This window comes from Eleutherodactylus coqui, chromosome 5 (assembly GCF_035609145.1).
Source record: "Eleutherodactylus coqui strain aEleCoq1 chromosome 5, aEleCoq1.hap1, whole genome shotgun sequence".
Lineage (NCBI taxonomy): Eukaryota > Metazoa > Chordata > Amphibia > Anura > Eleutherodactylidae > Eleutherodactylus > Eleutherodactylus coqui.
The window spans coordinates 120,807,037-120,823,193 of record NC_089841.1 but is presented as its reverse complement, the minus strand read 5'-3'; positions in this window follow the sequence as shown (position 1 = coordinate 120,823,193).

Genomic DNA, 16,157 nt, shown 5'->3' with positions numbered 1-16,157 from the left:
CTAGATAAACAGTCAAAATAATGGAAACTGCAGTTCAGGGTTTCCAAAAGTAGAATAATTCACTTTGGGAGTGAAATCCTCAGACCGAGTATCATATCAGCTGTTCTGTGATATCCAGGACTTCAGAAGAGAGGTTTTATGGGTTCAGACAGCCTCAGAATGGGTCTACAGTGTAGTCACACAGCAAAGAAAGATGATTGGCTGCAAAGTTAGAGGTATAACCTGTAGAAAGAGGGAGATTGTGATGCCACTGTATAGAGCTCTGGAACACTGTGTTCAGTTCTGGGCATTGATAAACTAGAACAAAGCCAAAGACAGGCTACAAAATTGGTGGACAGTCTCTAGAACACAACTTAATAGGTAAGACTTTAAGAACCTAAAGTGTTTTTCTGGGACTTTGCTTTTGATCACTTATGCTCAGGATAGGTCATCAATAGTTGATAGGTGGAGGTCCCGAGTGACAAACCCCCACCAATCGGCTGACTGAAGAGGCCTGTGATCAGCCATTGGTCACATGGCTTTGAGAGCAATTTACTCCAATTTAAGTGAATGGGACTGAACCGCAATACCAGACGCAGACACTATACAATGTACAGCACTGTGCCTGGTATAGACTGAAATGACTGGTGCTCACCCAAGAACTGCTGTCACTTTAATCAGCTGATTTGCGGGGATACTGAGTGGTGGACCCTCAACTAATTAACCTATCCGGAGGATAGGTCATCAATACCGTGTTTCCCCAAATATAAGGCACCGTGCCTTTTGAGGCAAAAATTAATGACACTGTCTTATTTTTTGGGGGTGTCTAATAATACTTAGCCAGAATTTGGGTCACTCGCGATGGCCTACGGCACTGCTGCAGGCTCCTGTGTCCTCCTTCACATCGACAGAGCAGTTATTCCTGGAAGCGAGGCTTAAATACGCTGCCTCCAGCAAGCTAATGCTCTGATTAGCTGATAAGGCATTCGATTAACCAATGAGAGCCGACGCTCGATTAACCAATCACAGCCATTCATTGAATGACCATCAAAAATCGGGGTAGGACTTATCGGAGAAAGATGATAGTGTTGTGCTGGAAACCCCCTTTTTTTTTATTGTATTTTTGTTAAGTTTTCCATTACATACAGAGAAATAAAATGTTAAAGGAAACATAATAAAAACAGTGAACAAAACAGCGGAGGTACAGTTCTAGTTTTAGGTACAAAACTGTCTGAGTCTCTTTACTTATCATTCATTGCAATATAAGCCAGCATAATGGATTTGGAGTATTTGTGTATGATGGGGGGGGGGGGGGGGAGGAGTCTGAGTGCTTGAGTCCGGTTGGGCTTAATAGGGGAAGGGGATAATACTACTAGACTGTAGTCTGAACTGTCTTGTCTGTTTGTATATCCCCTTTCACACACCTTCCACCCCCACACCTCTCTCATAAGGGGTTGCTCGTCGTATAATCTAGCCAGGTTGCCGAGAACGACGTTCTTGGGGACTTGGTGACAAATCTATGTGAGTAGGCCTCCTCAAAATAAAAAGTGTGGTTTAATGAAGTCCTTACTTCCAATATAGAGGGGGCCTCTTTTGATTTCCAGTGTTTGGCAATTATCAAACACGACGCCAGGATGATGTGTGATGTGAGAGTCGAGTAGAAAGGGGATAGTTTATCAGTGTTCAAGAAGCAAAGGGCCAGAGTCGGGTCAGGGGGCACATACTGGTGTGTAACTGAGTATATGAAGTTAAATACTTTATTCCAAAAGGATCGTATGACTGGGCATAACCACCACATGTGGAAGTAAGTGCCTTTTGCACCACACTCTCTCCAACAGGTCTCCTGAACTGTCTCGTTCATCCTAGATATTCTTGCTGGGGTTAAATACCAGCAAAGAAATATCTTCTGGGATGTTTCCCAGTGGGAGATACCATGCAATATCTTTTTAGTCCATGCAAGAGCCCGACTCCATTCCTCCAAGCTAAATAGTTGTTTGAAATAGAGTTCCCATAATGTCATATGAGCTGATTTAGTTTGGTCTATCTGAGAGAATGAGTTCTTGTAGAAAGTAGATATGCCTCCAGAGGCATCTGCTGAAAGTGAGAAGAAAGTGAAGACCGTTTTGGGAAATATTGGTTTGTGAATGTCCAGGGATTGTAATGCATATCTTAGTCTCCAATATGAAAAACCCAGTTTACTAGGGAGGTTGAATATTTTACTTAATGTAGGAAAGTCCATTATAGCCCTTTCCTTACAAAGGTCTCTGATCTTCTTAACTCCAAATTTCTCCCATGTCCCATATTCCATATCTGGGAGAATGGAGGAGAGGAATCTCAAGGGGAGGGCTATGGCGGCGACTCTTTCCGAGGTGAAGAAGCTAGTTAGTTCCATGCCTGAACCGACACCTGGAGACTTGGTAGAGAGTGAGTCGGTAGCGGGGGAGGTCTAACTCCGAGGAGGGAAATCAAGGGGGCACCCAGAGACGCTGGTTCTATCGTCACCCATTTTTTGTGTGATGAGGTGGCCCACCAATTTTTAATTTTAACTAATGTAGCTGCAGCGAAGTATCGCTTGATATCGGGAGCTCTCATGCCACCTAGTTCGTATGGTCTTGCCAGGGTGGAGAATTTAACTCTAACATGGGCTCCCCCCCCCCCCCCCAGATAAATTGGTTAATAAGGAGTTGGAGTTTAGAGAAGAAGTAGAAATTGGAATTGTTACTGTTCTGAAAACGTATAAGATTCGTGGGAGGATCATCATTTTAACAGCTGCGATTCTGCCCGCCCAAGAAATAAAGGGTTTACGAAAGTTAGTTAGAATACTTGGGATCCGTTTAAGGAGTGGCAAATAGTTTTTGGAGAAAGTAAGGGAGTTAAGGTACGTTATATTAATGCCTAGATATGGAATAGAACTGTCACACCAGATGAAGGGGAAGGATTTGGTTATAGTTTGAGTTCACTTGACGTTCAAACCTAAATTTAACATTTGAGATTTTGTGTTGTTAATCTTCTAATATGAAACATCACCGAATTGAGCTAAGGTGGATTGGGCGTGTGTCAGGGAGATTAGTATAACGTCATCTGTGTATAGTTCTATCTTATGTTCCTGTGATGCTATTTTGATCCCTTGGATGTTCTGGTTATTTCTGAACTGTTCTGCCAACGGTTCCATTACCAGGGCAAATATTAGGGGTGAGAGGGGGCGTCCTTGTCTTGTGCCATTAGAGATAACAAATGGAGAAGACAGGCATCCCGAGGAGAAGACCCTTGTGGAAGGTGCCGAGTACAAAGACATAATTGCTGTTTTGATGGGCCCCGAGAAACCAAACTTCCCCAGGGTGGCTTCCAGGAATCCTCAGTGTATTCGATCAAATGCTTTCTCAGCATATAATGCCAAGAGCATTGCAGGTATTCCGTTCCTTTCCGCCACCCTGACAAGGTTTAAGAAACGTCAGGTGCTGTCGGGGGCCGGTCTCTGGGGAACGAATCCCACTTGATCTGTTGCTACCAGCAACGGGAGGATCGTGAACAGTCTTACACTAAAAAGTTTCGCGTAGATTTTAACGTCCGTGTTCAACAGGGAGATGGGTCGGAAGTTAGCCAGGGATGTATTCTCCTTTCCTGGTTTGGGGATTGTAACAATCAGGGCTTCTAACATCTCGGATGGGAAGGAGCCATTTTCCATTGCCCCGTTGAACACAGACGCCAAATGAGGGGCCAGGAGTGGGGCGAATTTTTTATAGTAGCCGTTTGAAAAGCCGTCTGGACCGGGGGTCTTGTGGGGCTTTAGTAATTTAATCGTGTTCAGCACTTCCTGCGTGGTAATTGGTGTAGAGAGATCTTCTACTTGCTCAGGGGTTAGACGAGGGAGATTCATGCTTTGCAGAAAATTCTGTATTTCCTCATTTTGGGGATGGTGTATATAGGAGTTGTCTTTTAAATTATATAAGGAGGAATAATATGTAGCAAATGCATTTGCAATCTTTTGAGGGTGGAAGATTTTCCTACATTGGGAGTCGAGAAGATATCTGATTCTTTCTTTCGCTCTAAGGTCTTTAAGTTGTTTTTCCAATAAGGCCCCTGTTCTGTTGTTATGCGCATAAAATTGCATTTTAAGCTTCTGGAATGTGATATCGTGTTTAATAACTAACAGATTTTGGAGCTTCGCCCATAGTTTAAAAAGGTCTGCTGTTCTTTGTGAAAATGGTTCTTTTTTGTTAAGTAAGTCTACGGATTTAATTTGGTCTATTAGACGATTAAATTCCTCCTCTCTTTTCCTCTTGGCTTTTGCTCCAAATTTTATGAACATGCCCCTCATGAAGGCTTTATGTGCATTCCACACAGTGAACATGTTTGGAACCGAACCTACATTATTCACGAAAAATCCCTCTAATTCCTCCTTAAGTGGCCGTTCATGTTCAGGGTGATTTAGAACATATTCGTTCAGTCTCCAGGGGAACGATGGTGAATAATTAAATTTCTCTTGGAGAGACTAAGATATGGGGGCATGGTCAGACCATGTAATCGTTCCGATTCCAGCCTGCAAGACCGCTGCTAGGCCCCTCCGCGGCAGCAGAAACACATCAATTCTGGAGTGAGATGAGTGCGGCACGGAAAGAAATGTATAGTCTTTTTCAGATCAGTGAAGGCATCTCCAAGCATCATATAATTCCTCTGAGTGAATAATTGGAACAATGGGTGACATGCCCCTGCCGCTCGCGGTGGAATCCAACACGGGATCAAGCACCGAGTTTAGGTCCCCTCCAATTACCAAATTGCCTTCTTGGATTTTGGCCACTTCTCCCATTATGTTTTTTTTTATTAAGAAATCAGTCAAAGAAACATCAACAAAGTGACATGTAAAGATTATGTCATTACATCTGAGCATGCAAATGATTCACATTGTCAATTTTGTCTATTCACTTAGTTTCTCTAACAAAACTCTTCTATTATATTAATTGTTATAAACATTCGATTTTGGCCACTTCGGATAGGACATGTCTAAAAAATCTGGCCTGTCGTTTGGGGGGGAAATACACATTTACGAAGGTGTAGATAGTGGCGTTAATCTCACAAACTAATATTAGGAAGCGGCCTACTGGGTCTGCGTATAGATTTCTTTGGGAGAATGTTACATTTTGACTTATGGCTATCATTACGCCTCTTTTCTTTTTCTCCACATTTGATGCCAAGAAAAGGTTTGGGAATTTAGGATGAGTACAAGAGGGATGCTTGTCTCTCAGGAAGTGAGTCTCTTGAGCAAAAAAGACATCTGAATGGGATTTAAGGGCCTGTCTCCAAAGCATGCTACGTTTATAGGGGCTATTCAGAACTTTTACGTTTAGGGATGTAATATTAATAGGCATGACTGGCGGGTGGTTTGTAAGCTGGTCTTTCGTGTCGTCTTGTCATATTAAGTATAGCGGTGGGCTGGGGAAAAGACCTAAAGAAACTTTTATAACCAGATTTAACATAAAAGTAAACAACAACAATTAACAATATCAAAATATTGTTCATCCAGCGCCAATGCGCACTGGGTGAATGGACATTGGGGGGGGATAGCATTTCGAACCATCTGCTTTGGGCTCCATGACGGAGAGAAGCAAAAAGTGCCCAAGACCTATTAAAGCATCGGGTTACGCATGTCTGCCATCAACCAATTTTGTTCAACTCTAGGAGGGGATCTCTCCGCCGTCCTCAAGATTTCCAGGGGATAGAGACTTCCCATAATTTCAGAAGAGAAATGTCTTCCTCCACCGAAGTTGCAACATGGAGAGTTCCATTTCTGGAGATCAGTAGCTTAGTAGGGAATCCCCATCTATATTTGATGTAGGCTTCCCGTAGAGCTGATGTGATTTCTGCGAATTGTCTACGTGACTGCAGCGTTGCAGCCGAGAGATCTGGGAATATTTGTATATTTTCGTATGGGGCCGGTAGTGTGCGTCTACGTCTTCCAACCGATAGGATTTCTTCTTTGATTTTATAAAAATGGATCCTTGCCAGAATATCTCTTGGTGCAGATTCAGGGACGGAATGGGCTTTCGGGATCCTGTGTGCTCTGTCGATCACGTATTCCATTTCAGGGAGATCCGGGAGGAGCGTTTGAAGCATCTTAAGTATGTATTGAGGAATGTCAGAGGGGAACACAGCCTCCGGGATTTCCCTGAATTTGAGATTGTTCCTTCTGGATCGGTCTTCTAGGTCTGTAACCTTTTCTCGCAGACTGGCTACTTCTTCTTCTAGGTTACTGTGGGTGTCTACCAGCTCATTGTGGGCTTTAGTAAATTCCCCTAGTTTTTGTTCGATATGGTCAGATCGGTTAGCCAGATTGTAATTGTCCTGAGAGGTTCTGTAGATCATTGGAAATGTCTTTTTGTAGTGATATCAACAGGTTCTTTAAAGCATTTATAGTTAAGGGACTCTCAGAGTCTGGGTAGGCTTGGAGATTATTGATAGAATCTGTCTGCGGAGGAGATTCTTGTGCTTTGTTGTTTTGACTCTTCTTTGCTACGGGGCCCTTTGAGGAGGGAGCGGTTGGAAGGGTTTCTTGGGCATTCCTTTTACCGTCACTTTTGGAAGGGGTAGTAGGGCTGCCCGGGGTAGGGGAGAGAGAGCCTGGGGTGGAGTTCTGGGACGGAGCATCGGGACTTTGTGTATTAAATGCTTCTTCGGATTCAAGGCTATTTGGGTGAGGAGTAGCAGGTTTGTTTCTGCTGCTCCGAGGGCCAGGAGGAAAGAACTCTAAGAGTCTCCTGGGGACAGCCGGTTTGATACGGCGCTTTCCCATCATGTATAGACAGTGCCGGGATATGCGCGTTGAATTAGTCGCTGTTTGTGTATAAATAAATCCGTCAGAAGGAACATCGTTTGTGGAGAGCGTTGGAAGATGTGATCAGGATGTTTAGAGCTTTTTAAAGTTTCATTGGTGCTAGATGGTCTTGTTATGAGCTGTTTTGGAGCCACATATTGCGGATAGGGCTACGTTATTCAGCCATGCTATTTCATCATGTGTGCAGGGGAGCAGCTCTCCTGTGACATTTTAGGAGATTAGCTAAGTGTTGAGCGCAGGCGATGGTGGGGAGGAGGGTATTCGGAGTTGGTAGATTCGTCGTGTCCTTCAAAGGGTCTTGTGTTTCTCCCTGCAGAGGACGGGGTGGGCCTCACCCCAGAGCGTGAGATGATAATTGTAACGATTTAAAGGGGCCCCTCCTTCTTGGTTTGGAGACTTTTATATTGTGTAGGAGTGAATATGCGCCGATAGAAGATTTGGCCCAGGGCCAGAACTTGTAGTGTGCCGGGTAGATTCTAGATGGCAGTGTGCCTGTGCGGGGGCTTGAAAAGAATTCACTTTCAAGTGATGCAGGGAGACTTTATCCCTGTAATTGAGTGTGCCTTTTCCTTTCAAGGCGCTCGGGAGGCTTTTCCCTGTGCTCCCCTTTCTTATGTCCCTCTTGCAGGGATAGGGGGATTCTGGTGCCCCTTTCTTCAGGTCCCTCTTATCTGAGGATTTTTTTGGCCTATGCAGGGCCACAATATCGTGGGGTCTCAACGTCCTTTTTGTGGCTCTCAGTCCTATATGGCTGTTTGGGGGGTCCCTGTTTTGTTTGGGGGGGGGGTGCGGGGGTGTCCGGGTTTTACTGGAGCCTCACCCTGTTGTTACGGGTTCCCCAGAGCATCCCCCGATCTGCCTCCGCTGCCAGAGGCCTGACCTCCAGCCTCTCTGCGGTGTCCTACCTCCAGCCACTCATTTCCCGCCGGCCGCTGCTCCTCCTCCGTCCCACCGCGCCTGGAGAGTCCCCCTCTGTTGCAGCGGGAGTCCCCGCTCTCTCCTCTTCAGCTGCTCCCACTTCCGGACGGTTCGGGACCTTCTTCCGGTTGATGGCACCCGGCACTTCAGTCCGCGGCTTCCTCGGGCCAGGTAGGCCTCTCCGAGCGCCGGAACCGGTACGGCCGTGAAACGGCTCAAAATGTTCCTCCGAACTTGGGGAAATCCGTTGTCCATCTCTCGGGCTTCTCCGGTGACTTCTCTCATAGGTATGGGCTAAAGAGAGAGGGACTGTATCGGAGCTCTCTCTGCTGCGACTTTCCTGCTGCTCGCCAGGCCACGCCCCCCCTCCCCGGAAACCCCCAATTTAAAGGGCTTGTCCAGGTTAATTTTGTTTAATTAATGCTCCTTCTGTATAAAAAATAAAGCTCCTATACTCTCCTTTTCCCCGGCGTCATCATGACGGCATACTGGAGCTTGCCCTCTGACCTTGTAGGGACAGGAAGCAAGAGACTTAAAAGGCTCCTACTGACCCCCATTCTCCAGTGCTTCCTGTCCCTACAGGGATATGCAAGAGAGCTCCCTCCAGGGAGCCGAAGAACAAGCAGGGAATCACCTTCCCTCTCACCTCCTCTTGTCTCCTCAAGGTGTGATCCGGGCTACGGCGGGCCACAGGTTCTGCCTCCCTGTCCCTTTCCATGAAGCACCAGGCAGAGCGGCGGGCCACAGGCTCTTAGACCCCTATCAGAATGCGGTTCGGGGGAACAGCGGGCCACAGGTCTGCCTCCCTGCCTCACCACCACAGCGCCGGGGAGAGCAGTGGGCCATGGGCTCTAAGACCCCTCTCCTCCCGGCAGATAGATCCAGCGTGGCGTCGGGGGCGTGGCTAATGACACGACGCAGCGTGATGACGTCAGATGCCCGAAACCCGGAAGTAGAGCCCGGGAAATTTAAAAAAGAGCCCCAACGAGCTTCCACTGCAGGACACCTTCAGAGAAGGCGCATCCAGGCAAACAGGTCTGTCTTATGACTTCTTATACAGCATGACGAGCAGAGAGACCGACGTGGAAGCCCTGCAAACCGTGAGTGCTATGCGGAGCCCAAAAATTGGTGCAATATGTACAAAATGTGGGATTTAAAGGGCAATGTACGGGGAATTTCTTATGCCTACACCGGTATCGTTGCAGGACAGGGAACCCGCTAAAACCAAGCAGGACCCTAAGAAACGACACAGAAAGTGTTCTCCGTGTTTCAAAAAGTTGGACGAGGCATACAAAAAGTCCTTATGCCCGGATTGTACGCCGAAAATCCTCAAGGAGGAGCAGTCGGCGTTCCTGGAGGACATAAGGTCCCTCGTTAGGGAAGAGGTTCAGGCTTCAATCTCTAGCCTTCCCTAAGCCCAGCGGGAGAAAAGGGCCATCAAAAGGCCTAATGTCGTACCTCTAACGAGCTCAGACTCGGAACGATCGCTGGGCGATCTCTCTGAGGGCGAACTATTCGATCATCCCCCTCGACGCAAAGAATGAGAATAAAAAATACTATTTCTCATCTGGGGATCTTGACGAGTTAATCAAGGCTGTAAGGGATACTATGAGAATAGAAGATACGGTGGAGCCAAGGTCCGTACAGGATGACATGTTTGGCGGGCTAAGACCGAAGAACAAGATTGTCTTCCCAGTAAAAACCACGCTAAAAAAAGTAGTTTCTGACAAGTGGGCCTGTGCAGAAAAACATCTTTATCTACCCCGCGAATACAAAGAGGCTCGCGGAGGAGGACGTACACGTTTATGAAGATATCCCCAAGGTAGACGCACAGGTGGCCAGAATGGCCAGAAAAACAGCGCTCACCTTCGAGGACTCGTCACATCCAAGGGATCCGATGGATAATAAAGTAGATGTCCTAATGAAGCGGGTATGGCAGACGGCGACTTATACCCTGGAATCAAATATCGCTGCTACATCTGTCGCAAGGTCTATGGTTCTCTGGCTGAGCGAGCTCGACGATCAGGTCAAGCAGAGAGCACCCAGGGAACAGATACAGGAGTGCATACCCCTACTGAAGCTGGCCACAGGTTTCCTAGCAGATGCGTCCGCGGAGTCAATGAGACTAGCGGCCAGGAACAAAGCTTTGTCCAACATGGCCAGGCGGGCAATCTGGCTGAAAACCTGGAAGGGAGATGCCGCGTCTAAGAGCAAACTATGCAACATCCCCTTTCATGGCCAGTATGTTTTCGGCGCGGACTTGGAAGAGATTCTCAAGAAAGCGACCGATAGGACCCACGGGTTTCAAGATCAGCCAAGATCTGGGTTACCCCCTAAACGACAACCATCCTTCAGACCCTACCGGAGCAAAGGGAAGATGAGCCGCTGGTCCTACCCCAAGGGGCGGCAGGGGTAAGACAAGAGAAGTCACTGTCCCCGTAGATGAGTCCCAGGTGGGGGGTAGACTTCTAAAGTTCGGTCGGGAGTGGCAGCGCGTTACGGATAATCCATGGGCGCTCCAGCTTCTATCCCAGGGGTACAGGATAGAGTTTTTTGTCCAGCCACCGAACAAATTCTTGGTCACCCCTACGCGATTCCCCGCTCTCCAGGACATCTTCAGGAGGGAGATCGCTAACCTCCTACATATGGGGGCCATAGTTCAGGTCCCCACAATAGAGCAGGGATTGGGCTATTATTCCCCCCTCTTCCTCATTAAAAAACCGAGTGGCGCCCACCGGATGATTCTTAACTTAAAGGGCCTGAACAGACACATTATTTACAAAAAATTTAAAATGGAAACCATCAGATCGTCAGTAACCCTAGTAGAGAGAGGGGACTACATGTGCACGGTGGATCTAAAAGATGCGTACTACCATGTTCCGATCCTACCAGAACACCATAAATATCTGAGGTTTGCGGTTGAGATAGAAAGCCGCCGATATCACTCTCAGTTTCAGTGCCTACCGTTCGGCATATCCTCAGCTCCCAGAATCTTCTCGAAGATTGTGGCAGAGATAGTCGCGCACCTGCACGCATCGGGGGTTAACATTATTCCCTACCTGGATGACTTCCTACTAATAGGACCCTCACCCAAGGCCCTCAAGGAGGATACAGCATGGGCCACCACCTTATTTCAGAGACTAGGCTGGGTTATAAATTTCCAGAAGTCCAGCCTCCTTCCTGAAACCTACAAGGTATTCCTGGGGTCCGGATAGATTCGGAATCACAGACCCTATCCTTGCCACCGCCTAGGAGGGAAAGCCTCAAACAGGCAATCCATAAATACAGACGAAAGAAACAAATAACGATAAGAGACGGAATGAGACTCCTAGGACTCATGACATCATGCATTCAGATCATTCCTTGGGCCCAGGCGCATTCCAGAATACTTCAGAAGGCTGTCCTGGGCTATTGGGACGGAGCAACGACTTCCTTATATACCAGAATGCCCCTATCACTAGCGGTCACCTGGTCCCTTCACTGGTGGCAGTTATCCCATAATTTAAATGCGGAATCCCCGTGGGTGGCTGAACCCTTTATTTCTGTAGTTACTGACGCGAGCACAACTAGAACACTGCCTATTGCAAGGGGAATGGGGCCCAAGGATTAGAAACCAGTCCACGAATTTCAGGGAACTGCGGGCTATCTGGGAAGCACTGCACAGGGCACAGGATACCCTACGGGGCAAGCACATCAAAATCTTCTCAGATAACGTGACTGCAGTCTCCCTTATTCGCCACCAGGGAGGCACCAGGAATTTCCAACTACTGAAGTTGACAGCCCGGATTTTCCAGTGGGCCGAAGCCACGGTCCGGTCTCTGACAGCAGTCCACCTCAAGGGGTCCCAGAATACAACAGCCGACTATCTCAGCAGAAGACGCCTGGACCCAGGGGAATGGTCCTTGAACAAGGAAGTGTTCCAGCACATTATAGAAGCTTGGGGCAGACCGCAAGTGGACCTTTTTGCGAGCGGTCTAAATACAAAATGCCCCATTTATGTCTCCCTCGACCCAAAGGACAGGGCCAAGGGGATGGACGCCTTTTCCCAGAACTGGGACTTTGGGCTGGCCTACGCCTTCCCTCCCACTCCCCTTATACCAAGGGTCCTACAGAAGATTCGGCAGTGTCACACGACCGTCATACTAGTGGCCCCGTACTGGGAAAAGCGAGCATGGTTCCCCCTGCTCCTAGACCTGGCCATCGCGGATCCGATCCATCTTCTAGCCAGAGAGGACCTCCTATCGCAAGGCCCAGTACTGTGCCCCAACGTGCAGCGGCTGCACCTGACAGCTTGGATGTTGAGGAGCAGATACTGCTGAGACAAGGTCTGTCCACCAGAGTCATATCAACTCTGCGCCAGTGCCGCAAACCCGTGACAACCGCTATCTATAATAAGATATGGAAAAGGTTCTCTTCCTGGAGGGGGTCAGAAGTCTCCAACCTTGACACCTCGGTGGCGGAGATCTTGGACTTTCTCCAGGAGGGCCTGGATAAAAACCTAAGGCCAGGGACCCTTAAGGTGCAGGTATCGGCCTTCTCGGCCATTCTGGACCAACCACTGGCTGTACATAGGCTAATTCGTAGATTCATGAAGGCAGCAGAGAGGATGAGACCAGTAAGTCATAGTACAGTACCCCCATGGGACTTAAACTTAGTACTCCAAAGCCTCTGTAGGTCCCCCTTCGAGCCTATTGACCAGATATCAATTAAAATGCTAACTCTGAAAAACATATTTTTAGTCGCCATCACGACAGCTAGACGGGTTAGTGAGATCCAGGCCCTTTCATGTAAGACACCATACTTGCTGATTCTGGAGAATAAAATCATTCTAAAGATGGATCCCTTCTTCTTGCCTAAAGTAGCCTCGAAGTTCCATAGGCAGCAGGAAATCATCCTTCCATCATTCTGTCAGGACCCCAAAAACGATAGAGAAAAAGAGTACCACAGCTTGGACGTAAAAAGGGCCATCCTGTTTTATTTAGAACATACACCCTCTTTCAGAAATACTGATCATCTCTTTGTTCAATTTCAGGGGCCGGGCAGAGGAAGAGCGGCTTCTAGGAGGTCCATTAGCTGCTGGATAAAAACAACAATCCAGCAGGCCTACTCTTCCAGCGACAGACCGATCCCGGAAGGACTTAAGGCCCATTCGACCACAGCAGTATCCTGCTCCTGGGCCGAGAGGGCCATGGCTACGCCGGATCAAATATGCAGGGCGGGCACATGGTCCAACCTACATACATTTACCAAACACTACAGGTTGAATACTCACCTCTCCTTGGACCTGTCGTTCGGGAGGAAGGTCTTGCAAGCAATAGTGTCCCCCCTAAGAAGTAATCTGGTATAACTCCAGTATGCCGTCATGATGATGCCAGGGAAAAGGAGTGAATTTCTTACCGAAAATTCCTTTTTTCCGAGTCATCATGACGGCACGTTATTTCCCCCCCAAAAAGAAAAAAACGCATATATGTGCAGGTATAGGCATATATGGACATCCAGAAACTTCTGTTTATATTGTACATGCGAATTTATGGCATGAATAATTTTGTTCGGGTAAGAGACCCTTCTAATCTGTGTTTATGAGACTAACTATGTCCTTTTTGTTTTGGAGCAAATAAAAATTCTCTCCTGTTAAATCGAGACATGTCCATGTAAGTAATTTGGAAGACACTGGAGAATGGGAGGCAGGAGGAGCCTTTTAAGTCTCTTGCTTCCTGTCCCTACAAGGTCAGAGGGCAACCTCCAGTATGCCGTCATGATGACTCGGAAAAAAAGGAATTTTTGGTAAGAAATTCACTCCTTTCTTGGCTCCCCTCAGTTACGCTGCAAATCCATCCTCCCCCCTGATGCTATATTGAAGCGAAAAATTGATGGCAGAAAAGGACCACGTGGTCCATCTGGACTGCCTTTATATTATTTCCTCTATTTCTCTTAGGATCTATGTTTATCCCAGACAGCTTGAATTCATTTATTTTTGATATTCCAACAAAGCCTGCTTGAAGTCTGTTCCAGGCATCTACTACTCTTTCAGTAAAAACAAACATTGCTTCTAATGCACCCCCAACTCATCTCAGACAGGCTGCAATCACCCTGTGTATGGGAGGTCAGAGGCTGTCTGAATTCTGACAACGTTGTGGGGAACATAGCTGCGGGGAGCCAGGAGAGGTGAGGATGGGATGTTTTATTTTTTACATGTAGGGAACACAAATTTAAAGAAAAATAACAGAAATTTATTTGTATATATTGGAGTAAAGGAAGCACAAGAATTGTGTTTTCAACAAGAAACTAAACACCTGAACAAAAGGGTGTCATTTGTACTTAGTTGGGGGGAAAGATTATTTTTAAAAATTTACTGAAAGGGTAGGGTTCGAGTCAGCGGTGCGATGATCAAGCTGCTGGCTGGAACTATCAATCATCAGCAGAGGAGGTGAGACGGGACAACTCCTTCAAGAAAATACCTATTATAAGAAAGGCTTAATAGTTGGAGTCAGTTTTCCTAAAACCCTTGTGTAGTGTTGGCATCAGATCCTGTTGTTGGCACTAAATTTTTAGCCTCTGCATAGATTCACATAACTATCTCGGAGGTTGGGGAGATAGGACAAGTGATCGTACCTTGCATTCCATCAACTAACTAACAGAAATGTTCCATTTACCCCCATCAATCTCTAGTTTATACCTGTAGAAGAGAACAATCCAGTGGTAGTCCTGGGGAGCAGCAGATGGTGGGATGCAGGAGATCGGTGCATGAATAAGCACAGGAGAGGCTGCACACTGTACAGCAGCGTGCATGTCATGGGTAGAGTGCAGATTCCTTATGTTTTACTGTTCAGAAAGTCAACAGACAGCAGTGGTACTGGACATCACAAGAATTCATATAGGAAATTATGGTTTTCACTGTAGATATGTCCAGAATAAACTTTCAAATTAGAGGGGTTCTCCACTTCCATATGAAGTAGCAACACACATACATAACCATAATGCCTCACCACCGATGTGCTGTTGATGAGGCAAGAGAACCTTGTACTAAAGATTGTGGAGTCCTAGAGCTCTAACATTTAGGGTGGCTTTACACTGGCGAGGGAATTGTACGATTTCCCAGTGCTGCGAGAAATCGCAAAATTATGAAGCCAATGGCTCCATGCACATTTATGGGTTGGCTTATATTTCAAGCTCCCTCCAAAAATCCTCATCGCAGAGAGTCCCTTGCCACTGCTGTCACAGAGGAGGATCGCAAGCATCTCCCATTGATTTCAATGGGCCTGGCGCTGTTGCCGACCCCATAGGAAGCAATGGGAGAAGAACAGTATCTCCTGCTGTGGCAGTGACAACCACAGCAGGAGATTCCTTCAGCCCTGCTGGCATGGGAGGCTGTTTCCCTGTGGAAACGCCCCTCATCCAGGGCTTCAGAAGGATTGCGAGAGCGATATCAGGGTGTCAATTACATCCCGATATCGCTCTTGCCAGTGTTCCGTAGCCCTTAGGTGATACAGGATAGTGGGAAACTGGTGCAAGAGGACTTCATATATTAGGATGATGAACCAACTGAGCAGTTTAGAAAAAAGTTATTTCTAGATTTGTTCTGAATGTATGGATGCTGCTGTAGTTTCATGAAGACGTTTCAGTAACAATCAATTTTGCTGTTGGAGCACCTGTGGACACCTATTTTCACTCTTGTTTTAGAGTTGCATTCTGTTAGGTTTGGTAAGATGGTAACCAAGTAATGGTTCTCCAAATGACATGACTATGGCCGCTTTCTCATGAGTTATATGGGTGCAGTTTTGAGCCTGTATTGAGGATATGTGTTCCAGCTCAACCCTGGCTCTGACTAGAGCTCACAGCATCATAAATCCCTATGATGCAATGCGTTCAGGTCAGTAAACCTACGGTCAAGTCAGGACCCTGCTTCATAATGTGGGAACAAAAATGTGCCTGTATTACACTTAGGGCCCCTTCACATTGGTTAAAAAATTGTGTGATGTTCTTGCGATGCGATAGTGATTGAAAACACATGAGAATAAAACCATTGAAAATAATTGCTTTCATAATTATTTGTGATGTTTTCACTCCATGATGCTGTGTGAAAAAAAAAATTGCAACATGTTTTTTATTTTTGCGATATTGCCCATTACTTTCAATGGACAGCAGCACTGCTGGCCCCATTAAAAAAATGGGGGAACATCGCAATCCCCTGCGGTGGCTTTGACAGCCACAGCATGGGATTACTTGAGCCCCGCAGGGATACAAGGCTGTCACATCCAGGGGTTTACACGTTTTCAATGGGGCTGGCAGCAGTGCCTACCCATTGAAAACAGTGGAAGAACATTGCAATCCCCTGCTGCATCTGTGACAGCTGCAGTGGGGGATTCCTTCAGCCCCACAGGAATGTGAGGCTGTCGCATCCAGAGGTTGTCAATGAGGTCGGCGGCAGCAG